This window comes from Cavia porcellus, unplaced genomic scaffold (genome assembly GCF_034190915.1).
Source record: "Cavia porcellus strain 051 isolate PalLab524CR breed Dunkin Hartley unplaced genomic scaffold, mCavPor4.1 scaffold_7, whole genome shotgun sequence".
NCBI classification, from domain to species: Eukaryota; Metazoa; Chordata; class Mammalia; order Rodentia; family Caviidae; genus Cavia; species Cavia porcellus.
In genome coordinates, this window is record NW_026947490.1 from 80,919,336 (window position 1) to 80,946,236 (window position 26,901).

Genomic DNA, 26,901 nt, shown 5'->3' on the forward strand with positions numbered 1-26,901 from the left:
CTCCTCTTACGGCCCGAGTCCGGCTGTAATGCCGGTCCTGGGTTCTCCTGATGTTCTTACCTCCTGTCCTCACATATCTCCTAAAATAGACTTCCTGGAACTTGGCGGCCTGAATAGATCTGGTGCGTGAAAACCTGATGCACTTCCAGAATACAGTGGGAAAACACTGGCCTAGCACAGTGCCTACTTCTTTTTATTAACTTAAACTTTGGCTCAATCTTTTTTTCATCTTCTCTCAATACTGGCCTTCCCACCGAGGTACATCCCCAGTATTTTCTATCACTTAGGTCTCCTAAGTGATTAGGTTGCCCATGCTGGACTCCAAATTGCAATCATCCTGCCTCAGCCCCTCACATCGCTGGGATACATGCATCACCTTGCCTAGATTTTAAATATGCTCTAAAATACAACAGCCAGGAGCCAGGCCCTGTAGTGCATGCTTGTAATCCCAGTACTTGGGAGGCTGAGGCTTCCAGATTAAAGCCAGCCTGGGCTGTAAAGTGAGTTCCAGGCCTGCCTGAACTGCCTGCCTGCCTGCATAGTAAAACCCTGTCTAACACAAAACAAAACAACACTTACATACACACACACAGTATATATTGCAGCCAGGCATGGTGGTGGCCACCTGTAATCCCAGGATACAGGGATAGGAGATAGGAGGATCCAGATGGGTTCAAGGTCAACGTGAGCTACACAGCAAGACCCTGTCTCAAAAAAAAAAAAAAAAAGCAAACCACAATCAAACAAACAAAAAAGACCCCAAAGTCTATTATCTTATAATTTTATTAAGTATATTCATGTTAAACAACCAATTTCCAGAACTGTTTTATCTTGTAAAGAATGATGCCTGTGTGTGTGTGTGTGTGTGTGTGCACGCATGTGCATATGTATGTATACCTGTGTACACTGGGCATTGAACCCAGGCCTGGCACATGTTAAGTGTCTGGTCTACCACTGAGCTACACTCCTGGTTCCTAGGAATGACATTTGAAGGAATCGCTTTTTGATGAAACGTGCTATGTCACCTTTCCTCTAGGTAACCTCCAAACTACCACTTGCACTGTCAAAATAACTGACCAGGTCTGACGCCAGAGTTTACAATTGTTTCAGTTACTTTTCTTGTTGCTGAGACAAAATACTCAACACTTGATGTTAGAGGAGGAAAGGCTTATTGTAGCCCACAGTTTGTAGAGGTTTCAGCCCATCATGGGCTGGCTCTAAGGCCAGGTGAGATGGCAGAGGGCATCACAAAGGAGAAACAATTCATGACAGGCAGGAGGAAGCAAAATAGCAAGAGAGAAGACAAGCCTCTTTCTGTCCCTTGTATTTATCCAGGCTATGGGGATTAGGGCAGCCCTAAATCAGCCAATGGCCCGAGTTAGTGATCACCCATCCTTTAGTCCTAGCAGGGCAATCCAGCTTTGCACTATGAATCCATCACACACTCTGCAAAGCCCCTTAGGACAGCAAGAGGCTTTGGGGGACATCCAGACACAGCCATAACACAGCTGGAGATATTTTTCCTTTCTCTGGCATACTGGGAAGTGAACCCAGCACCTTAAGACTGAGATAAATAATGACCCTTTTTAGTTTATATTGGGACAGGGTTTTTCTAAGATGCCTTGACTGGCCTCAAATTAACTTTCTTTCGGGACTGGGGATTGAATGTTGTGTTACATACCCAAACCTACTCTCCTTTCCTCCTCCTCCTCCCCACCTCTTCCTCCTCTTCTTCCTCCAGAGAAGAAGGAAGCATTCTCTCTCTCTCTCTCTCTCTCTCTCTCTGTGTGTGTGTGTGTGTGTGTGTGATTGTTGTGCTTTATTGTTTTTTGGAGGGCTTTTTTTATGTTTTTGAGACAAGGTCTTACTATGTAGCCCAACTCTTGGACTTTGGCAATCCTCCTGCCTCAGCCTCTGAGTCTGGGATTACAGGTGTGTACCAGTATGTCCTGCTTTTTTTTTTTTTTTTTTTTTTGAGAAATGGTTTTATTAAATCACTGTTTCCCAGAGGGGGATGACACTTGTGATCTTCCTGCTTCAGCCTCCCCAAAGGGCTGGGATTATAGGCTTGTGCCACCACACTCAGTTTAAAGTGTTTCTTGATCTCTCTTCCAGTTTCCCTCAGCCACTGCCCTAATCCAGGTTTTAATTTCCCAACATTCATTTCAATGTCTTCCAGTTAGAGGCCAGCCTGGGCTACAGAGTGAGTTCAAGGCCAGCCTGAACTGCACAGTGAGACCCTGTCCCCCTATCCCCTAAAATTCAATGTCTTTGGTGTTTAGTGCCTTTATACTTTTTCTATCTTCTTAGATTTCATGCTGCTCAAAAATAACAACAATCAACTGGGTGTAATGATGTACCCCTATAATCCTAGCATTTGGGAGGCTGAGGCAGGAGAATTGCAGTGAGCTCCAGGCAAGTCTGGACTACAAAGTGAGTTCAGCCTCAACTGCATAGTGAGACCCTGTCTCAAAAAACAGAACCAAACAAAACAGTCATGCAATTCAGAGAGGGTGGTGCACACAAGGACTTGACTGACTGTTCCTCTAGGAGACATCAGTCTTGCCTGGTATAGTTTCTGTAACCTTACCAGGAGCACAAACCACTCTCCTTGTAAGGACTGAGCTGGTAGAGGGGTCCCTGCACTCTGCTCCATTCCTGGCATTGCCTGTACCATTTTGCTTTATTATCTTGATGATTATAGCTCAGTATTAGGGAATAAACATTTCAAGAACAGAAGCAAAAGTATTAGGAACAAAATTGGCCAGGCTAAGAGCTCAGTGAGAGAACCTGGGTCTCCAGGCCCTTGGTTCGATCTCCAGCACCATGGGGAAATAAACTAGATGGCTTAGAGTGTTACAAACTGTCTTAGTTTCTTTTCACTCATTGTTGAGACAAAATACCTGATGCCTAAAATTAGGAAAAGGAAGGTTTATTTCTTAAAATTTTGGAGGTTTCAGTCCATACTCAGCTGCCTCCACGGCAGGGTGGCATGGTAGAGCTGCCATTCATAGCCCCCACAAAACATCAAGAGAGAACTGCACAAAAGAAAGACACACCTTCTTCCTGCCCTTATACTGTATGCTGGCTCCATGTCTGGGCAGGTTTAGCACTCACACAACCAATCCCAGTGCAAGCCAATCACAAATGCTGGATTCAGCCATGTCCATGATTGCATGAGGCTTATGGGGGGGGGGCCTCCAAACACAAACCATAACACAAACATTTTAATTTTTGATGACAGTTTGACTTGTACCACAGCCAACCATATCTCATAAAGCCTCTTTTTCATCCTCCAGCCTAGCCTTTCACATTCCAACCAAGCTCATGGGTTGAAACTCTACCTGGCCCCCCACAGGGCTGACCTTTGCTCTTCAGGCCTTGCCCATCTCCTGTCCTGCTCACCTGGCTTTGCTGCTGGAGCTGTGGCCTGTGACCTGTCCTCGGTTCTTGGAATTCAGCAGGACACACAGAAATAGACATGAAAGTCCACATTTTTTAGCATCTGTCTTTTCCTCAGGGTGGGAACAGGACAGCAGCATGAGCTCACCGACTGGGAGAAGCCAGAGGTCAGAGCCTGTGTGTGTTTATGAGGAGGGAGCAGCTCTTTTTGGTTTTGGTTGTACACAAAACGAACTTGATTAGAGCAAAAGAATGGACACAGTGTTGAAGCATCCCACCTAGCACGTCTTCATGGAGAAGCCTTGTGAGGTCAAGTCTAGTTTTCGCCTCTCACTGTCCATCTTGGTGATCTCATCTCTATTTCTCTTCTGGAACTGCATGAACCTCCGAAGGGAGGCTTGGTGTCTAATGTTCCCTGTCTGTCCTCCCAACCTTACCACTTTCCCCATCCTTTTAGTTTTGTGCTGAGTAGATTTTAATTCTTTGTTTTCAAACCCCTGAGAGGAATTTTATATATATATATATATATATATATATATATATATATAATAGATATATTTCTTTATTCTTTTCATCTTCACTGTGAATAACAGAAATAGTTGCACTGGCATCCTGCACTGCCACAGGTTAATCACCAAATTCTTTGTTTCCTTTCCTCACTGAATCTTGACTTTTACCAGAGCTTGAAGACGTGTCCTGTCTGTCTGTCACTCATTCCAGAATCTCATGTAACAGAACCAGAAGCTCTTCTCCATGAGTGCCCCTCAGTTCTAAAGAATTTAAAGCTTTTGTGCAGATCCAAATTTCAGGAGAATGTGGTTATTGTAATTTTTCATAGACAAGTTGTCCTGTAATATAAAAGCATGATAAGCTTGGGGACTCTGGGCCTGGGGCTGTGGTCCACTTGGTCTTGCTGGGTCTACAAGCACTCAGCAATGCCAGTGATGCCCACTTCGGCTACACGAGGACCAGTGTTCTTGGAGTTGGAAGAAAGCTTTCTTTTTCAGCTAGGAAAGAGGCCGATGATGCAGAGACATCAAATCTGTGTGTGTTTTCCCTTGCTGTCTTTTATCCACTGTTTCATGAGCAGACATAGGAAGAGCACATCTTGGTGACACAGAGGTCTCACATCTTCAGTCAGGGGAGTGGGCCACAGCAAAGTGAGATGAGAAAGAGCCCGGCGCTGACTGAAAACCTGGAGGACATGGGTGAGGTCTGCCCTTCGGCAGCTCCTGCCCCGAGTCCAGACACCTCGAAGTCCGGGGGCCAGGACAGAGTTTCGGGAAGCTCTCGGCTGCGGCAGTCTCTTTGGGTTTTTTGCTGCTTGCTCTGCATTCCTGTTTCTGTCCCCTCACGTTGGAGGGCCTCCTCGTCTTAATTTTAAATGGTTCAATTCCCAATGCCATCCGTCGGTCAGTTGCCTTCGACACACTTATTTTTACTGTGACATTATCAATTTACAGAATCTATGATGTTAACACAAAGCATTTGCAAAAACTTTGATGGTGCACATCTGCTATCTCGGGACTCAGGAAGCCAAGTTAGGAGGACTGCTGTGAATTCGGAGCCAAGTTGGGATATACACTGAGTTCAAGATCAGCCTGAACTACTTAGTGAGACCCTGTCTCAAAAAACAAAACAAGCATCTTGATTTTGTAGTCCACAGCAACCCAAGCACAAAACAGTTGGATTTCTTGTTGCAGGATGAACACTTATTATTCCCAGAGGGAATAGCTCTTTAAATTGGTGCAACGATTTGCTCAAATCTCCTCCTTTCTGATGGGGCAGCATTTGCTCCTACATGGACTTTTGAGGAACCTTGGGGGAGGGGGTCCAAACCGCAGTGTAACTGAGATTATCATGCCGATGCGGTGGGTCACTTCCGGTTGTTTGGCGCCTCTATGGCGCATGCGTCCCCAGGCAGGCTCTAATCGTTAGATGTGTGCCCTCTCTGCGGTTTCTAGAGAGCTTTATCTTGGCCCCACAGAAGGCAGCAGCTCCTGCGGCCTCTTTGCCTTTCCGGGCAGGGTTCCGCTGTCAGAACCCAGCACTCTGGTTTTCAGAGAACCAGCTTCCTGTTACCCTTTGCCTTCAGGTAATTTTTGTTTTCCTAGTCTCCCTTTTCAAACATTCACTCAATACACTCACTACTTTAAACCATATTGTTTGCATTCTGCTTTACACTTTCTATTTTAAAATTTTATTTTATTCTATTAAGACAAGATCTCACTACGTACTTGAGATTGGCCTTGAACCCACTATGTGGCCCAGGCTAGCTCTGAACTCAAATGGCAACTCTGTTTCAGCCCCCCAAGTGCTAAGCACTACCAGTATGCCTAGTTTATGGGTTTTGTTTTGGTTTTTGGTTTGTACTGGGAATCGAACTCAGGACCTCACACTTGCCAGACAGCCACTGTGCCACTGAGCTGTGTCCCCAGCCTAGTGTATATTTGCTATTTGTGTATATACATTGTTTTCTTGACTTGATTTTAGGTACCTTGTGGTAAATCAGGTGTGGTGGCCATGCCTATAATCCTGGCATTTGGGAAGCTGAGGCAGGAAGACTGAGTTCCAGACGATCCTGACCTGTGTAGCTATTTCTTTCTTTTCTTTATTTCTTTTTTTTTATTTTATTGGTACTGGGGATCGAACTCATGACCCTGCACTTGCAAGGCAGGTGCTTATGCTGCTGAGCTAAATCCCCAGCCCCTTTTCTTTTCTTATTTTTTTTAACTTTTCAAATCCATTTCATTCAAACATAAGCATAGTTGTTTAAAGCCAACTTTTAAAGTCTGTCTTGAATTGTATTTTTTTAAGATTCTTTTTATAATGTACAATTATCAAATGAATGGATGAATGAGTGTGATTTAATGAGTATAACTAGAGGAATTTGAAAAAAGTGCTCAACTAGAATTCAAAAATTATTCTAGCCAGGTGTAGTGGTGCACACTTGAGATTCCAGAACTCAGGAGGCCGAGGTCTGTCATTCCAGGCCTCCCAAGTGCTGGAATTACAGGTGTGCGCCACCATGACCGGCTCGGTCCAGATATCTTTGAGGGGAGGTTGTGGAGGGTCTGGTCTAGTGGGCTGTCTCTGCTGTGTGCATGCCACCTGATTATTGGTTACAGTTACTCATTCCCATGCTAGCTTATAAACTGATTGCTTATTTGTTGTCTATCAAGCAAGATGACCCAGTGTCTTACACTCATTAATAAATGCTGCTGAATTAAGAAGGATCATGTATATTCGGTTTAGCTGCTGCACTGAGTAGAAATGAGGCCCGGGACGGTGGCATACACCTGCAATCTCAGCACCTGGGAGGCTGAGGCAGGAGGATGGTGAGTTCAAGTCCAGCCTGGCATAAATAATGAGTTTGAGGCCAGCCTGAACTACATAGCAAGACCCTGTCTCGATAGATAGATAGATAGATAGATAGATAGATAGATAGATAAACAGACAGATTGGCGGGGTTGGGGTGGGCTACAGCTTAGTTGTGTTCTATGGTTGTATGTATTTAACATGCATAAGGTCCTGAGTTTGGTTCTCAGCAAGGCCCAAAATAATAACAACAACACTGATAATATGGATTACTTAGTCAGACCTACTGAGATCAGAATGTGGAGGTGTGTACAGACCAGAAATATACACATTTAACATGTGCCTCAGGTGATTTAGGGTTTCTCATATAAAAGAAAACATGCAATATTTAAGCTTGTGTGTCTGATTTATTTCACTTAATATAATGCTCTAGAGATGTATCCATTTTCCTACAACTGGACTTCTCCTTCTTTATGGCAGAGTATTACAAGTTTTGGGGTGCTAGAGTCTCCCTCTGGGGATGGTATCCAGGTTCTTTCCATCTGAAACAAGGCATTAAATGAAAGAAGCAAAATGATGGCAAAGTTTCACATTTATTTGAGGTTGGAAAAATTAAAAGTGAAGCCTAAGGGAGTAGCTGGCTCTGCAGAGTGAGGTTGGGCGGAGTAAAAGAGAGGAAAAATTGTCGATGTCGCTCCCGGCCGGCAGGAAAGACACACGACAAGGTCTGGCGGTGGTCAGGCTTTTCTTTATTCTCTCCTTATACAGTCTGCCCCGAAGCCTCTACCGGTCCGCTCTCCGCGGCTCCTTCCGTGCTTCAGTCTCTCCCGAAGCCTCTACCGGTCCGCTCCCCGAGGCTCCTTTCGTGCTTCAGTCTCTCTCTCGGGGGTGGAGGCACTGGCTATATATAGGATTAATAGCTAGGCAGACTACCCTGTGAGGCGGGAACTTAGTGGGGTGATAAGAAACAGGTGCCACACAGGCGGGCTCGATGAGAGGGGTAATCTAGCTCAGGCTTTTGTACTTTCCCACAGGCCTCGCAATCACCGCGTCTGATGACTTGACAGTGCCACGGCTCCCAACAAAAAATATTTATTTATTTATTGGTACCAGGAATCCAACTCAGTACCTTGTACTTACCAGGCAGGTACTGTGTCACTGAACTATATCCTTGGCCCAAAGAGAAGAAAAATAGAAGCCAAAAGAAAAGTACATTCTGGGGGACACAGGGTGGGCTAGTTTAAGGAAATACACCATAGTGTGCGTTCTTTTTTTTTTTTTTTTTTTTGAAACAAGAGTCTATGTAGCCCAGGCTGGCCTGGAACCAACAGGGATCCTCCTGCCTCAGCCTCCTGAGTGCTGGGATTACAGGCTTGCACCACCATGCGTAGCAACAGTGCACTTTACCTCGTTTTTATGCCTCACATACATCATGGGAAACCTCAAGAAGTCCTCACACATATGGGGTCCTGAGAATTATTTGGCGTGTGTATCCTGGGATCCGGTCACTCTTACTGCCCCAACCAGCTTGGCCACACCCGGCCTTCCTGCCTCAAGACTAGTGCTCCATTGTGTGTATTTCCCACATTTTCTTTATCCATTCATCTGTTGATGGATTTATAGGCTTCTTCCAAGATTTAGCTATTGTGAATTGTGCGGGTATAAACATGGAGATGCATGTGTCACTAGTAGGTTAGAAACAATGGAACCGAGGGAGCTCCCTTCCCTCCATTGAATTCTAAACAGTATCCTACTGTTATTCTGGCTTCCGTTGTCCCGAGAGAGGTAGGAAATAAATAACAAAACCTAGGAGACTGCTGATGATCTAGGCAAGAATGCGTGAGTGTTGGCTCTCCTAGGCTGATGATGTGTTCACCTACATATTACCCACTCCTACCTCAGAACGGGTTTATAAATGTGAACCACCTATTAAAGACATAACAAGATCAGAGAGAACTGTGGGCAAGCGTGCGTGTTGAGAGCACCTAAGATGATTCATTCCTGTCAGTCCCTCCTGTCAATCACACCTCGAGGATCAGGGAGAGGCAGCTGCCTTTAAATTCCCAAAGCCATGCTTTTTGGTGCCTTGGCTACTTTCAGGCACTCTGTCCTGTGTCCATGCTTTTCTGTCACGCCAGCACCTGCTTCTGTCTGTGTTTTATCTTATGGTGGCACAGACTGGTCCTGCGCGCAACTTCCTGTGAGCTCCGGTAAATGCAGCTTACTGGTAAATGCTACTTACTCCTGGGTGCACACTGGCAGGTCCTCCCCTTCCTATGCAAAAGCCTGGATTCTATCAACTCACTCCGCTGCGATCATTGCAATGCCATGAGTTTAACTCTTTCAGGAAAATATGCAGAAGGGGAACAGCTGGATCCAATGAATTTCCAGTTTTAGTTTCTTGAGGACTCTCATTTCCATAGTGGCTGTTCTAGTTTACATTCTCACCTGCAGTGCAGAAGCCTACCTTTTTCTCACCAGCGTTTGTTATTGTTTGATTCTCGCTGACGGTCATTCTTCTTGGGGTAAGATAAAATCTCAGTGTAGTTTTAATTTGCATTTCTCTAATGGCCAGCAATGTTGAACACTTATACGTGTATTTATTGGCCATCTGTACTTCTGAGAAATGTCTGTGCATTTTGGATGCATATTTTTTTGAGTGGGTCTTTATTTTGCGGGTTTTAATTTTTTTGAGTTCTTTATATATTATAGATATTATTCCTTTGCCTGGGGACTAGCTGGCAGACACTTTTTTCCATTCTGTAGGTTGAGTCTTCACACTATTGGTTGTTTCCATTGCTGTGCAGAAGTTTTTAAATCTGACATGAGCCCACTTGTTGCTCTGTTCTATCATTTTTTCTTCTTCCCTCTTTTGGAGAAGCAGATGCGTCAGGTCAGGATATTACCTTATTACAGGGTAAAACTGCAGAAAGAAAGCTCGTTACCACATGCTGCTGAGCCCCAGGGTCAGCTTCCCCATGATTACAAAGCCCAGAAAGGACACAGGTTCAAGCCAGCGTCAGAGGGGCGTTCACTCTGCAGAAAGGGTTTGGGTGGCTACAGAGGCTAACAAAACATAGAGCCTGTTGTAGCAATAATCTTGGCCAAGTCATCTCCTGTGCTGGCTCACTGGAGAGTGTGGTAATTCTAGGGCCTCTGCTTCCTTCCTACTCTTGTCTCTGGGAGGAGTGCTGGCTTCTGATAGACGAAAAATATCCCCAGGACCAAACCTGAGAGCTCACAACTCTCTATTTCTTGCCCCTTGTGGACAGTGACCAGATAGGTTACCTGGCTCTTGTGGGGACTGCTGGTGTACGCCTATGATCCCAGCACTTTGGGAGAGGCTGAGGCAGGAGGATCATAAGTTTGAGCCTATCCTAGGCAATTTAAAGAATCTGCAACACCCTACTCTCTAAATAAAAAAATAAACAGAGAGTTGGAGATGCAGTTCAGTGTGAAGGCCCTGTATTTAGTCCCCAGTATTGCAAAAACAAAAGGTTTTCCTGGAGCCGGATGCAATGGCACATGCCTGTAACTCCAGCTACTTGGAAGGCTGAGGCAAGAGAGTTTCAAGTTCAAGCCCAGCTGGCCATTTCGCAAGATCTTGTTTCAAAATAAAAAATTAGGAAGGAAGCCGAGCATGATGGCACATGCCTGTAACCCCTGCTGCCAGGGGCTGAGGCAGGAGGGCTGCTGTGAGTTCCAGGTCTGGGCTGCAAAGTGAGTTCAAGACAGCCGGAACTGCACAGAAGGAAAGAAAAAACAAAGAAAAAGGAATGTTAGCGTCAGAAGAAACTTCTAAGACAATTTACCTTAACTCTTCAAATTTTATAAAGAAGGACTTATTCAAGGTCAAAGAGCTTATAATTGGCTGACCCAGGAATAAAATTTGGTGAGTTTAGTCAGTTGTGTTATTAATTGGAGCTAAAATTGAAGAATTCCCAAAATTTGTTTTGAAAAGCCCTGAATTTTAAAATTTTCTTCCTGTTTCATTGTTTTTAATTTTTAAAAACAAAAATTATTTACGTATAAATGAATTTGTAGTATCGTGTAGAGTTTAATACGTATTTTACCTATTGTTCAGTTTTAATTAATTTGGTGAATATTTTGGTATATTACCTACTTACAGTGAAAGCTTTTTGACATCAGTAACTTCTTAAACTATGAAAGGATCCTGAGACCAAAAACTTTGAGAGCCATTGAGCTAGAAAAATATTTACACAAAAGGTAAGCAGAGACTTTGCCCAAATGAAGGCCCTGAATTTATTTATTTAGGTCTTTTTGAAACAGGGTCTCGCTATGCAGTTCAGGCTGGCCTTAGACTCACTTTGTAGCCTACCCTGGTCTTGAACTCACAAATGATCCTCCTGCCTCAGCCTCCCAAGGGCTGGGATTACAGGCATGAACCACCACACCTGGCTTTTTTTTTTTTTTTTTTTGGAAGGCCCTGAACTTAAAAGACACTATATTTTTGGTATGATTTTCTGACAATCTAGTGAACTAAAGACACAGGGTATCCGGGCATGGTGGTGCACACCTGTCATCCCAGAACTCGAGAGGCTAAGACAGGAGGATTGCTGTGAGTTCAAGGACAGCCTGAACTACAACCCTGTCTCAGAAAGACCCCTTCCAAAAAAAGATGCAGAACACTGACCCACGAGAGACAAAAAATATTTTTAAAAACTTCATTGTAATATACAAATTGTATCTCAATTATAAATCATAGTAATTTTCTGTCACTCTGCAAGTGTGTGTTTGCAGGACTTACCTAGTACAGAAAAGTTGCAAGAATAGTACAGAGTAGGGGAGACAGAAGAGGAGGCTGGGAAAGTGAAAGTTAAGATGTGCTTTATGGATTTACCGGCTCCTCACACACTGCAAACATGTACTCATAAACATTGTTAAGTTAATAAAAGAATAGTACAGAGAACTCCCAGATGATCTAACCCTCACATCACATCTATACATATAGACCTATAGACAGACAGATACACATACATATCTCTAAACACTTCTTTTTCTGAGCCATGGATGCCCTTCTAATCTTAATTCTTAACTGGAGAGACACAGCTAGCCAGTAACTGTAGAGCAGCTGAGTATCGGTCTTTTCAGCAACACCCACTCAGATAATAGTCATTGTTGATAACATCACTTTCTGGCTTGGACAATGGTAGATACAAATCTAGCTGCAAGAACAATAGCCCCAGTCTTTCCCTTAAAGATACTGCGGGCACCCTGAGGTGCCAGGGAGGGAAGAACACGGCTGGGCCGTATGTTGGCTCGCTTGAACACTGCTGAGCTCAGCCAAGATACCTTTCCCGTTTATTCTGCCCTCCTGCATTAAAGTGTTTTCTCAGTGAAAAGGGGAATTAAATTAAACTGTGTTTTCTTACAGGCAAAGAGCAGAGGGCCCATTCAGAGATCTAAAATTTTGAACTCCCAAGAACTCAGTTTTGTTTTGTGTTACCTGCGCATTTTGTTGACGTTGGGATGAAATGGAAGGGTCTTGAATTAAGTAGTTTCCTCTGCTATGGCTGGCTAGTGCACTGTTGTCCAGGGATGCTCACGTCCACTAGTATCCCTTCCATCCATGGATGCCATGGCACCTGTCACCTATACAGGTTGCGTGAATCCTGATTCCCTCACATCGGTAACCAGAAGCTTTGTGAGGCTATGTTAGGGTGTGGAGGAAAAATGACACGGGCGCCCTTATATTGAACCTCCAGGAGCTCTGAGTAGCAGGTGATGAAAGACGGCTAGTCGTGCCACGGGGCACATTATATACAGTGGCTTCCCAGTGTTGCCCTTCGTGAGCGCAGCTCCCTGTGCAGAAAGGTTAGGTCTCGTCACCGCCTAGAGCAGCATGACACAGAGGGCAAGCAGACTTTTATAGCCACAATTCTTATTCCTGGGCTGGGAATCTAGCTCAGCAGCACAGCACCTCTCTGATAAGCGGGAGGTCCTGTGTTCGAGTCCCAGTTCCAAAATAAATGAAGACATTCTTATTCCCATTTCTAAACAGAAAGCTCTGGAACATGCATCTATGTTTTGTATTAAAGAGGACAAATTTGTGAACACGCCCAGCCCCTCCATATAACCTTAGCACTCTGTACTTCCCACCCTGAAAATGGTTTCCTACCCGATGAACAGAATGTGAGGATTTGACACTATAACATCTGACACTGAGGTCACTGCTGTCAAGGTAGCTTTGCTTCACGTCTGAAGAAGACTTTATTATACAAACATAAGTTGCATATGCTTTATTTTTGTCGCACTGATAGCCAGTAAAACATTCACCTCACCTTGTCAGTTGCAGGGCTGATATTTAGAAAAAGCACCACTGATGCATGATACTCTTTGTGTGTTTATTTGTTTGAGACAAGGTCTTGCTGTCTTGCTATGTAGTTCAGGCTGGTTTCAGCTGGTTATGTAGCCCATGCTGGCCTCCAACTTGAAGCAATCTTCCTGCCTCAGCCTCCAAAGTGCTGGGATTCATAAATGTGGAAATAAAAGGCTGATGAAGCAACTTGCTTAGATTGTGCCATAGCTTTTGTTTTTTAATTTTAAGTTTTAATTTTAAGTTTTTGTGAGACAGTGTCATGTAGTTCAGGCTGAGAGGTTGAGTTAGGAGGATTACAGGTGTGAGCCTAGCCTAGGTAATTTAGAGACTTAGCAAACGCTGTTTTCAAATTAAAACTAGAGGCCAGGTATGGTGGGGCATGCCTGTAATCCCAGCACTCAGGAGGCTGAGATAGGAGGATTGCCTCGTGTTCAGGGCCAGTGTGAGCTACGTAGTGAGACACTGTCTTGAAAACTAAAACCAACAAAAGTGACATCTTTCTTCTGTCACAGCAACCATTGAAAAGCAGGAGCCATAGCTCTGTGCTACCCCATGACCGTGAGCCTCAACGAGGACCATAAGGTGACGAATAAAGTGGGCAAACTGAGGCACAGTGGTTGCTGCCACCGCCAACGCCTCACCAAGCACACTGAGTTAACGGGGCGTGATCCGGGAGGTGAGCGGCTCCGCCTCCTACCGGCAGTGCACATGGAGCTGTTCAAGGTCTCCAAGAACAAAGTGGCCCTCAGGTTCATCAAGAACAGGGTGGGGGTGCACATCTGTGCCAAGAGGAGGCCCAGGGAGCTGAGCAACTTGCAAGGAAAGCAGCTGCCAAGGAGGAAGGAGCCCCACAGGTGAAACAAACCTTTGCAGAAAGAAGAAAGTGACAGCCTTACCGTATGCCATGAGCACGGATCATTCTCACCATGTTCTCTCGTGCTGTGTGTTAGTTACATTTATCTTCTCAGGTGTTACACAGCTGGGGTTTCGTTTGCTTGTTTGTTTGTTTGTTTTTGAGGGAAGTGCTTGTTTCAGAACCACAGAACTCCTGTTACAACTCATCACAAAACTTTCTATCTGAAAGTCACTCTGTTAACTTGAGAGCACAAATGGGCACCGTCAGTGGCTTCTCTAAGGCCCTGGTCACATTACATGCACTTCTAGAAGAAAACAAATTTCCTTGCATTAGGCTGCGTGAACAGGACCTGTTTGTCTGAAGTTTGTTTTTCAGGAGACATCGTCCGCTGTTCAACAAGCAGCAGGAGAGCAACAAAACCACATCTCATGCTTAACATTGTGACTATTGGTGTCAAGCAGAGAACAGTACAAACTGGGGGAGCCTAATGTGAATCAGCAAAATCCAGCTTGATTCAGCCCAGACGGGTAAAAGGGTGACCCTTGGGGAAGAGTGGCTCTGTTCCCCTGATGTGCCAGTGCTTCAAATCCCACCTGTCTCTGTCCAGAAGTGCGTGACCACATCCAGCTGGGCAGCATTTGAAATTGAAGTTTAGAAAAAAGGATTGAAGGATGGCACATCTAAGAGACAGTGTTGTTTCTGACACCCACATTCATGTTTGCAACATAGTTATGAATGAAAAGGAAACAGTGAGGAGACAGTCTGCTTCTAGTACAAATCATTTGTTGCTGTTGTTTTCTTCTTGTTACTGTTTGGGGTTTTTTGAGGCAGGGTCTCCCTATGTAGTATAAGCTGGCCTTGAACTGGCTAAGTAGCCCAGGCTGGCTTCGAACTCAGGATCTTCCTGCCTCAGTCTCCCAAATGTGAGGATACAGGCCTGTGCACCAAGCCCAGCCTGAAAGTTGTTTTTCTAAAAAACCTGAGAGCTACTTCTATATTCCGTAAGAATAAAAAGTATAATCATTGAGACTACAACAGCTACTCAGAATATATTTCAGGTGGCACTTACATTGTTTATAATACATCATTGTATATTGTATGGGTATAATCTATACAATTTGACCTTCCTTGTGGGATGAAGGTTCACAAGAACAGTGCTACAGAAATCACATAATGAACATTTGCAAAGCTGCTACTGCTATTGTATCAATATTAAAAATTCTTATGCACTATTGTTCGATGGTGTTAACATTCTCCTGTGGGAGGTAACAAAGTATCTTTGTTTTTCTGTTTGCTCTCTCTCTCTCTCTCTCTCTCTCTCTCTCTCTCTCTCTCTGTCTGTCTGTCTCTATCTCTCAGACAGGGTCTCTATGCAGTTCAGGCTGGCCTTGACCTTACTTTGTAGCCCAGGCTGGTCTCAAACTTGCAACAGGAGGATTTCCTGCCTCAGCCTCCCAAGTGCTGAGATTACAGGTGTGCGCTACCATTCCCAACTACAAAGGTTCTTTTTAACTGTATGGAAGGAAAATGTTCCACTACTAAAGGGGATGCAGTGTGGCAGCCAGGCAGAAATTACACTGAGTGCTTAATTCCACCAACACTGTCTTTCTGTCCCACATGCCATGTCTTGGGTGAGTGTGGAAGATGAAGTCTAAGACATATGAAAAAGATAAACCACATTATCAAATTTACATATTACAGCCTCTCTCATTAAAGGAGTGAGAGAAGGAAAAAAGCCCTGCTTTTTTTAGGGATGAAGATATTGTGGAGCCAGACACGGTGACTCCCACCTGTAACCCGAGCCCTTTGGAAGCCGAGGCAGATAGTTTTTCAGGGGGAAAATGTTTTTGGAATGATACCTTTGTGTGCATTGTGGTATGAAATCCTGCAGCTGGTCTCAGATCAGGTCCAGGCAAAGACTTAAATGTTTAGTTTCCCGGAAGCTAGAGAATTTGGAGAACAATCAGATGGAAAGAAGGAGAAAAAAGTATGTGGGGAGGAGGGAGTAAGGAATTAAAAATAATACTGGGGGGCAGCTACTAGGGGGAAGAAAGAGGGGAAAGGAGAAGAAGGAATGCTGGGAATTGAGCCCTAAGAGCACTGAGATTTTCTTGAAAGATAGGAGGCTGAGGCAGGAGGATGGCTGTGAATTCGAGGCCAGTATGGGTTATAAAATAAATTCAAGGCCTGCCTGAACTGCACAGTGAGACCCTGTCTCAAAAAGACAAGAAAGAAAGCGCAAGAAAGAAAGACTGGCCTATTTGAGATAGATGAGCTATAATAACCGTAGCTCCTCTTTCTCTTTGACAGGCTAGTCTCCAACTTGCAGTCCTCCAGCCTCCGGCCAGTGTCACAGGCACACAGTGCCATCCTTGCCCCTTAGAACATTCTCTAAGTTCACTATAAACACAAACCCAAAAGATTACCAACATATGTGCAACCAGATGTTGAGGGCTTTATAATTTATTGGGATAACTTAGACACACACAATTGAAAATATAAAAAGGTTTAATACGCAGGAACTATATTACACAAATATACATAAAAGTCATCCTTCCATACTCAGAACTCATCAAAGAAGCCCTGAGGGAAGGAGAGCAGTAGAGGAGGAAAAGGAAGAAAAGAATGAAGGGGAGGCAAAGAAAGCAGTTACTGTCAAGGGAAAGTGAGCCCCAGGGAAAGCAGGGTGCTGGGATGGGCCTGGCGTGGGGGACTCAGAGACAGGGAGCTCACTGCACAGCAGATTCAGACACCAGATGAAAAGGAGGGGGAAGTCGTGTTTCATGCATGTAGCAGCTCCCCACGATCAATGCGGTCATGTACTACAAACATGGGCTAATAAAAAGAGACTGGTTAAATAAGGAGAAGAGAAATAAATGCAGAAGGGGCAAGCTACATGTGAACAATTTAAGCGTTCCTGCCAGGCATGGTGGGGCATGCTTGTAACCCCAGCATTCCAGAGGCTGAGGCAGGAGGACTGCAGTGACTTCGAGGCCAGCTTGGGTTACAAAGTAAGTTCAAGTCTGGCTTGAAAAGCATAGTGAGATCCTGTCTCAAAAAGACAGAATAAAATTCCTATGAAGAGTTGCTGAAAGCACTTAGGAGTGAGGATGTGGTCAAGCAGGGTGAGATGGCTTGTATCTAGATGTCCCCCAAAAGCCCTGTGTGCCCGTCAGTGGGGAGTTTTGAAGGTGGCTGGATGAGGGTGTGTAAATGTGGATTAAAAGTATGATATTGAGATTAAAGGTGTGGATAGGAGAAGGCCCATCCTGGCTATTGTGGCTCTATTGCAGAAACATGGCGCCAAACCAAAAGGAAGACACCTTGTACCAAGGAGGTGGAAGGCAAACTAATTTACACCAGCAAGCTAGTGGGAAAACCAGTTCCAAATCACCAGCCCCACGTCAGTTTTGGGTTTAGTTTATATATGATTTGCAAGCAGGAAGTACATAAGTACCTATCCTTTCTCACTATAGCAACAGGCTACTGGTTGATTTTGAAATTTCTGCCAAACATCATGCAGGGTCCAGAAAGAGAAAAGTCAGCACCTCCTGAGAATTGGCCATGCTGGGACTGGGAGGAGCCCACCAAGAAGCCAACCAGCCAGCCTTCCTGGTGAGACATGCAAGCCACGCAGGGGCCCAGGAAGAGAGAAGTCAGAGAGGCCTCCTGTGAGCCTACCAGCAGGCAGACTGAGAATCAACACCCACCCTCCACCACAACTCCCACCCCCGCCCTCACCTCTGTAAGCAGTCAGCTGCTGTGGAGGACAGACTGAGTTGATAGCAACTGAGGTACAAAAAGCAACAGAATGCTTGTATTGTTTGGTTGATTTTGCAGGCCTGGCCCCAGTGGGCTGAGCATCTCTTGGGAGGATGACAGTATGCAATATAGCAAATATGGGGATTTTCTTCTACCTTGTCTTTGAAATTCAATATTGTTCTCACTGTTTTGTTTTGTTTCAATTAATTGTATTATTTTATTCAATGTTCTGTTTTGCTTTGGTTTGATTTTGCTTTATCTGATGGAGTGGACAACTATTGTGAAGATAACAAGATATACTATGGCAGCCACTGTTACTTTCCTAGTATCCTGCTTCGAAGTTTTTTTTTTTTTTTTTTTTTTACCAGTTTTGCTACTTTGTTTTGATTGGCTTTGTTCTATTTTGTTTTGTTGGATTTTATTATCTTTAAAATTAAAAAATAAAATCTGTGCCAAATTTCTATTACATGCAATTTTTTTTTTTTTTTTTTGGTACCAGGGATCGAACTTACATTCAAATTTCTATTATATTCCCCTCTGTTTTTCTATGGGGAAGATTCTTCCTCCTCAGTGCTAAGGAGCTGGTAAGGGCAGATAACTTTTAAAAGGAGTTGGGCAACCCACTCGGGATCCTTCTGTCTCTCTACTGGACAGGAACTTTCTTTCACCAATAAATATGTTCTGAGAGAGGAGAGAGAGAGAGACAGAGACAGACAGACAGACAGAGAGTTTGGCAGTGTATGAGTGTGTGGTCTCAAAGCATTCAGTCAGAAAGTGAGTCAGGATGTGGGCCACACAAAGGACCTAAAAGGAGGGCCATTTAAGGTCTAAGCAGGGCTCCCAACACGAGGGAAGGAAGTCTAGAGATCCTCACCAGGAAGAGTCTCTCATGGTACTTTGAGCCCTTTGTTTGAGACACTCTCACAGCTGACGGAGTTTTCTCTTACTATCCCTGACGTGTTGGCATAATACCAGCATTCTTTTTCCAGGAAGAGGCAAGTGCCTCCGTGTTGGGCTGTCAGGAGATCTAAAGCTCTGTGATTTTGGAGGATGACTGCAGCCAAAGACTCTATTTGGTCTTGCAAGCCACACGTCTATTGAGCGTTGTATGTTAGCAAAATCTCTGCTATTGGGCACTTAACTGTGAGGACTGCTGTTGGCCTATACCCATGGTGGTAGCCCTGAGGGTTAAACTTCCTGTAGTGCTTTCCCAGCTAGAATGGGCAATATTATGGGGTCACACTTTTGACATAACTGATATGCAGGGTGTGTGCAGGACCTCATTAGTCTAAGTAAGCAAAGAGGTCAGGTACCAGACAAGCAAGTTCACAAAGACTCATTGTGGTGCGATTAAACACTTGCTCAACCCCCTTAGAGCAAACAAAGAAGGTTCCATGAAGGGCTGCTAGGGAACTTGAAGTAACAGTCAAGACATCTATGCAGTCAGCAGAGATATTCTGGCCCTTGGAGATGCCCAGGAAGCAAGAAGTGTTCCCCACATTATTGTGGGGTCAGACTGGAGCAAGCCATCAGCGGCACTGAGGAACTAAACAGAATCGTTCTCGATTAGACATAGAGCCTGGTAGAAAAAGAGGGGCACAGAGCCAAAAGTCATCACCAACTCTGGGCTTGCAGCTTGGAGAACAGGATGGATGCTGTTGATCAGGCACAGAGGTCAGGAGTTGGAGGTCCTGTGTAGCAGGCACAGGGGCCAGTGGGAACAGTGGTGGTTTTGGGGAACAAATTTTAATGTGGGATGGGGGCAGTGGGTGTACCCAGACTTTTATGATTTTTAGAACAAGCCAAAGGGTTTGTCCCCATCCATTCCCCTGGACTCTTATCTGGCAACCTGATGACCAGTCTCGATGGATGGATTTGGAATAGAATATTGTAAGGGGTAACAAGTTCCTCGTGGACAAATTGGGCTGGAGGGGAGCTGAGGTAGAAGGCTGTTCTTAGATCCATTCCAGTCTATGACACAGTCCCACCTCCATTCTGGAATATTAATGTGATACTCTCATTCTCAATTTAATTGTCTACATCCTGACGTACAGTAATGGTTTTTCCAATTTTGGGTATTATCCTAAGCTAAGCAGGCATCAAAATAAAGGTGTGCTTTGGACTTAGAGGAGTCCAAAGTTTTTGTTTGATTAAGAATTATATGATGTTTAAACTGTAAATTTGAATTTGGAACTCCCAGTATCCTGAGATGCCTTATGCTCCTAGGATATTTAGGCATATTATCCATAGGAGAGTCATTTTGATTTAGGCAGCTAAAGATAAGTAATTCAAAGGTTATATTTATATAGATGAGCACAAAAGTAACTTTTTGATGGGATTCCCAGTTTGTCAGAGTTAGGAGCCAGAGAGTGAAAATGAACACTAAAACTAACAGGCAATAAAGAACTAAAAGCCAGAAAGAGCGGCCTTTGAAACTAAAACTTAGCAAAGCAGATCAAGGTACCCAGTCCAATGGTTACACCAATATAAAAGAGAGTGAAGGTGATTTTGTGGGGGGAATTCTCCAGTCCTCTGGGGATACATCCCAGAGTCCTGTGGAAAGCACCAAGATACACAAGAAAATAAGAATCAATATCCAAACTGGATCACAGAACATGAGTCAAGTTAGGAAGGTACTCCAGTGTACAATATCCATTCAATCTTCAGCCATGCATGGACCTGTCAGCTTCTGGCGCGGCCAGAACAAGGCTATGAGTGCATGGTCTCTTTAAGAACTCTTCAGGGGGCTTACTCTTCAGGGTAAGCTTTCCAACAACCACTGGGAGGAGCCTGTTTGATCCTGGAGTGATGAATCCAGGGCTGGATCTCTGCCACTTTTACCATGGTGGGAGTAGTCCAAATAATGAAATAGGGGCCTTTGCAAATAAGGGATCACGATTCTTCTAATCTTGAACCCAGACCATATCACCTGGCTATTATGTGTACAGGTATATTTATGGGATGGGTGACTTTCTGCTAGGTTTTTATGTTTCTGAAAGTTTTTCTTAATTAAATAAGTCATTCCTATAAGGCAGTGTTTCTTAATTAGCGTAGATTCTCCCTAGAGGTCTTTAATTAGAGATCTTCCAAATAGGACTTTGAAGAGAGTGTATCCAGTGGGCCCTGGTGATGTCCTGACTTTCAGGAGGCCATGCAGGAAAACTATCCATGGTGCCTGAGTCTCAATAATATTTAGTCAATGTTGACTTTAGGGTTCTCTTCACTCATTTAACTTTGCCAGAACTCTGGAGCCTATAGGGAGTGTGGAAACTCCATTTGATTTTCAGTTCTTCGACTCATTTCTGAGTCATTCCTGCTACAGATGGCCATCCATTGTCACTGCCTGTGGTCAAGGGCAGCCCATGTCTAGGAATAATCTCTCTCAATAACACCGTGCACACTTCAGAGGCCTTTTCAGTCTAGTGGGGAATGCCTCTGGCCACCCAGAATAAGTACAAACAAGGAGCAGTAAATATTTGTAGCCCCAGCACAGCTTAATTTCTGTAGAGTCTATTTGGAGACCCTTGAGAGAGAGAGTCCTATGTGTTGGATTCCAGGTGGTGGCCGTGGGCCTGCTGAAGCCTCAGTCCTTGCACAGAGTTGACATGTTTGGCTAACAGCTGTGCAAGTCAGCATCAATTTTGGGAGAAAACAATAACCACTCAGAAGCCGGACATAGCAGTCTGACCTCCGTGAGTGGTGTCATGCTGATGTTTTTACCCAGGCGTAGGCTGAGTCCTTTGGAAAGATGACTTGATTGTCTGGTAGGGTCCAGACACCTTTGGGTCTACATTTGCCCCTTTGTGTTATGCCTATTTTATTTCTTCTTCTTCAGTATAATTGAGGGAACCTTGGTACAAACTGAGAATAGTCTTTGAAGGTATTTCATGAAAGGTTTCTTAGTTTTGGACCAAGCTATTGTCTCCCCAAGTAGGATCTTCAGGGGCCGTCTTACTGGTTTCGTTGGCCTTTTCATTTCCAAGGATAATGGTGTCTTTTACTTTCTGATGTCCCTTGCGATGTATGGCAGCCACCCTTTGGGGCTTCCAGAGAGCCACCAAAGCTGTGCAATTTCATCCTTGTTTTTAATTTGTTTTCCTTCAACTGTCAAAGGCTATGTTCCTTGTATAATATCCCATGACGTGGACTATAGAAAAGTCATACTGGAAATCGGTGTAGATATTTATTTTCTATTTCTATTTCTATTTCTATTTCTATTTCTATTTCTATTTCTATTTCTAATTTATCCTCGACTCAGTTGAAGGCCTACATGAGTGCCCAGAGCTCGGTTCATTGAGCTGACCAGCTCAGGGGAAGTGATCCCGGTAGGAGCAGTTCTTCAATAGTGACAATAACATAGCCTGCCCTATGTCCATTTTTTTTCATCTTTTTGAGACAGGGCCTCATTATGCAGTTCGGGTTGGCCTTGAGCTGACTACGTAGCCCAGGCTGGTCTCAAACTCACAACAGTCCTCCCACCTCTGCCTCCCAAGTACTGAGATTACAAGTGTGCACCACCATGCCCAGCAATCCTGTGTCCATTTTTAATAGAACGACTTCCATCTGTGAGCAGGGTATACTCAGCATCTGTTAAAGGATCTGTCTGGAGGTCAGGCTGACTAGCAAAGAGTCCATATGAGGCAGTCGTGGTTTAGTTGTGATGGCAGTTGTGGTCTAGTTGTCTGAGCTCTGCAGGTAAGTGGCTGAGATCAGAGCTTTCTTTGACTGAAAAGTGAGCCGCAGACCTGACAAGCATCCTGGGTACTGGCTGACATGGCTGTTCAAGTGCCAGTAGTGTCCTTGATGGTGAGGAGCCCAAGAGCAGCACGTGGCACCTGGATAGCTAAGTTTTGTCCCAAAGTCAGTTGTCTGCCTCTTAATCAGGAGGGCTATAGCAGTGAGTGCCCAGAAACAGGGAGGCCATCCTTTTGACACTGAATCCAATGTTTTAGACAGGCAGGCCACTGGATTCCCCCATACCCCCGCCATTTGGCTTAAGACATCTGAGGCTCCATGTCATCTTTCATTGATGAACAGGTTAAAGGACTGAGTCACAGCAGGGATTCCCAGAGCTGGAGCTGAGGCTGAGTCCCCTTTGATTTGTTTGAATGCTTCACCTTCTTCCAAAGGCCAGTTGCCTACTTCTCTTCTGTGGTATGTTTCTTTAGCGTGTCATAGAGTAGCTTTGCCTTTTCAGCTAAGCCAGGTGTCCAGATCTGACAGAATCTGGCCATTCCAAGGAATCCACTAAGTTCTTTTTTGTAATCAAGCTTGGAATAGAACAGCTGACTTCTGTTCTTCTGGACCTTCTCTAAGTCAAACCCTAGGTATCTAACTTTTTGTTTATAGGTTTTACCCTTTTTCCATGAGACCATACAGCCAGTGTCACATAAGTGAGGGAGGAGGGCTTTGTTCTCTCCTGACAGTCTTGTCTAGTGGGACTGCCAAGCAGTAAGTCATCAATACTGCAGGAGTGTGCAGGTGAATTTTCTTTTTTTCTTTTTTTTATCGATGCCAGGGATCGAACTCATGACCATGCACTTGTAAAGCAGGTGGTTATCCTGCTGAGCTAAATCCCCAGCCCCAGCAGGTAAATTTTCCATGGCATAATTTGGCCAGATCTGGCCAAAGCTTCCCCAAACAACATGGGAGAGTTCACATGAGTTGTACCTTTTACCCTGTGTCAGAGTCTTCTCGTTCAAAGAGGAAAGGGGGCTCACTGACAGAAGCCACTCACAGGTAGAAGGAAACATCTTTTAAATGTAGGCAGGTAAACCAAGTGGTGAGGGGAGGAAGCAGGCCCAGGAGAGCATGTGAACCTGGGACCGGTGGGTGCAAAGCCATTGTGGCTGTAGTAACAGCACAAAGAACATGCACCACTCCATAGTCTCCACTGGGCTTTTTAATGGGAAACGATGGGTGTTCCAGGGAGACTGACAGTCTGTTAAAAATTCAAATTGTTTCTGGTGGACAGTGTAAGGCTGGATGCTGAGATGGGCTCCCCTAGACATAGAGTATTGTCTTATAACAACAGGGCTGACAGTGGGGGTGAAGCCAACAAAGATGGGGGCATGGTTTATAGCAAACCCCAGAGGCAAGTCCTCTGCCTATATCCCTGGGATTAGAGGGATTTGGGGGGGGGGGTTGAGACAAGATCTTGTTACACAATTCAGGTTGTCCTTGAACTCACTTTGTAACCAAGGCTGGTTTTGAACTCACAATGGTCCTCTTGCCTCAGCCTCCTGAGTGCTGGGATCACAGGCATGCACCACTACACCCAGCTGGGTTTAGAGTTTTTAAAGCCTCTGACTCCTTGTTTGCCATATGTTTGGTTTGATATAACTGCTATTGTTCTTCTTGGAGAATTGTTAAAGTCAATGTAAGGCCTGTATCTTCAGCTAGAAAGAAAGAGAGGCTGTGTTTTCTGGACAGAAGGTTATGGTAGCCCTCAATTTAGCAAGAAGATCATGTGCCAGGAGTATGAGACATGCAGGCATATTTAAGAACTGGTATTTGATGTAATGGCCTCTAATTTCCCAAACCTGGCTAAGGCAAAATTTCTTCTCAGAAGGTACTTCCTGTGGCCATGACGACCTGGATTTTCTTAGAGGTCAGCAATGCAATGGGTTGAGTGACAACAGAATGTTCAGGTCCATCACATACCATGAAGGTCACTGGTTTTTCCCTACTTTTGATTACAACTGTGGGCTCCTGGGGTCCAGTGGAATGGAGCCTGGACTGTCCCACTCATTGTCATCAAAAAGCAAGAGCAGAGGTTCAGGTGGAAGCAAATGTAATTCCCTGGAAGCCTGTTGATCTTTCAGGCACAAAGCATATTTGTCCTTCCAGTGTCCCAGTTGCATTAAGCACATTGGTTTGGGGCCAATACGTAGGGGTGGCAAAACAATCTTGAATTGAGGTCCCTTTCCGGTCTGATTGTTGCTCTGACCTTGGTGCCATGACTGAGCTTTGTGGTCCCCCTCAGGGAGTAGCTTTCCTAAGATTTCAGTCTAATATCACTTCTGTTTATTCTTTTCTTTCTTGTCCTGGTTTATACAAATCTTTTGGGCTATCTGGAGCAGCTGAGTGACATTCATGCTGCAAAGCCACTGATTTTTCTGGATTTTTTTCTGAATGCCTGAAGCAGATTGGTTATGAAAACTGAATTTACTGTCTGTCATTTTCTGGGGCTGATAGGTCAAATGGGGAATAGATCCAGTAGGCCTCACATAGTGTCTCAAAAAACTTTGCCGTTCTCAGTGCTTTCTTAGATTACTTCAGCAGTCTTCGACATGTTTACTGCCTTTTTCCTCTGTCTTGGAGACCAGCTTGGAGGGTCAAGTGATACCATCTGAGGGCCTCTTTGCCTTCCAGTGTATTGTAATCCCAATCTGGCCTGGTCACTGGAAACCGGCCTTCACCCAGACTGGTGGGCGCCCCACCCAAAGGAGAGAACACACAGGTGCCTTCCTGTCTGCTTGGCTCTTGTCAAAGTTGGAACAGTCAGACTAAGGAGAAGCATTGATAGGTTCTCCATTTTTATCCTCTCAAGTCTCTGAGCAAAGCTGTCTAGAAGTGCCTGTATAGACAAGTCCTCAAAACCACAGGTTAGAGCTCACTCCCACCCCTCTGTGGGAGCACATATGGAACAACCTATCGCTTGTGTCATCCATTCAGATTCAGCGCACACATTCACAAGCAGGCACACAGAGGTTAACACACTCCAGCCCCCAACCCCAAAGATGAGGTCTGACTGAAACTGGAACTGGCTGATCTAACTAACACAGGTGACGAGTGATCAGCTCCTCCTTTGTCCCATGCAGATACTGAGGGATGTCCTGGAGCAGTCCTACTTTGTCTGAGGGCCCAAACCAATTACGTTCTGTCTCCTTCCACTGGTCCAGTGAGTTCTCTGCTATTGTACAGAGGCTCCTGCTCCTGGACTGCCAAGGAGACTCCAAGGAACTGGGCTGGGAGCGGGGAGGTGCACCTTCTCATCTGTACGTCAGAGGGAGAGTCCCAACTGCAGCCAGCAGGCCTCCACTGGGTCAGCCTGTCCTAGGTAGACAGTCCTTGAAACATGCCAGAAAAACAGGATACATTTTTATGTGGGGAAACACAGACCTTGCCCCTGGACATGGGTCAGGTTGACCTGACGGTCTGTGTATAGCAGCTGGACACAGACAGTCAAGGCTGGTGGATTTCACAGTCTATGGGACAGGAAAAATACGCTTATCCTGTCTGAATATAGAAACAGGTTGCTGATTAATTTTTAAATTTCTGCTCAGTTTCTATTACATTCAAATTTCTACTACAGCACCAATTGATAAGTTTGTAGCCTGGCCAAAAGGACAGAAAAAAGGCTGCCTCCCTGCCTCCTGACAGCTTTGCAGTGGACTGTTTCTCCTCTGTGATGCCCCTCTGCCTTGGAGCAAGCTGACCATGGACTGAGGCCTCTACACTGCGAGCTAGATAAACCTTTCCTCCCTTAACTTTGGGCATTTTGGTGTTTTGCCCCAGCAATGGAAATGTAAGACAGTGCTTGAGGAAGACCTGAGACTCTTGTAACAGCTCACATTTACTGAACACTATGTGCACCTGCGTACAAGATTATTTCATATACAAAAGCCCTATGGAGAAGACTCTGTCATCTTCATGTACATGTGAGGAAACTGAGGTATTGGGTTCTGACCTAGATCCCGATCTCCCAAACGAGTGTACAGCAGAGGTTAAATAAAAAGAGACAAGTTGTATGAATTTTTAGGGGTTCAGGAGGGTCAAAACCCTTTAATTAAGCTCAAGATTTTCAGAGTAAAGACAAAGGATTCTCTGGATCAGTCCACTTATATTAGGACCAAGGACAAAGAGCAGAGAGACTAAGGACAGTGCAGGCAATGAGCAGGACCTTGGGAGTCATTTCAAGGACATCTCCAAGTCATGAATCAAGTCAGTTAGTAGCACTGTCTTATCATGATGACTCGGTAGGAGTGAGACTGTAGGAGTAATCTGTGCAGCTGCAGTCTCTACCTAGTTAACTGGGGTTGGAGCCAAGTGTCCGCAGCTGTGGCCTTATCTTGCCCTTTGAGGTATCTCTGGCCTCACAGGCCACTACAGGCCTCAGCCAGGACCAGTGATTCATAGAGATTCACGTACTATGAATCAGCTCCCGTCGCCAGGCAAGGGCCTAGGCCTAGGACAGACTCACAGATAAACAAAGCAAGCC

At 44.8% G+C, this 26,901-nt stretch overlaps 1 pseudogene; it reads left to right on the forward strand.

Annotated features, from left to right (window-relative positions):
* The first annotated feature begins 28 nt into the window (after positions 1 to 28).
* Positions 29 to 13,947, forward strand: LOC111755828 (large ribosomal subunit protein eL36-like; annotated as a pseudogene).
* Positions 13,948 to 26,901: the final 12,954 nt, after the last annotated feature.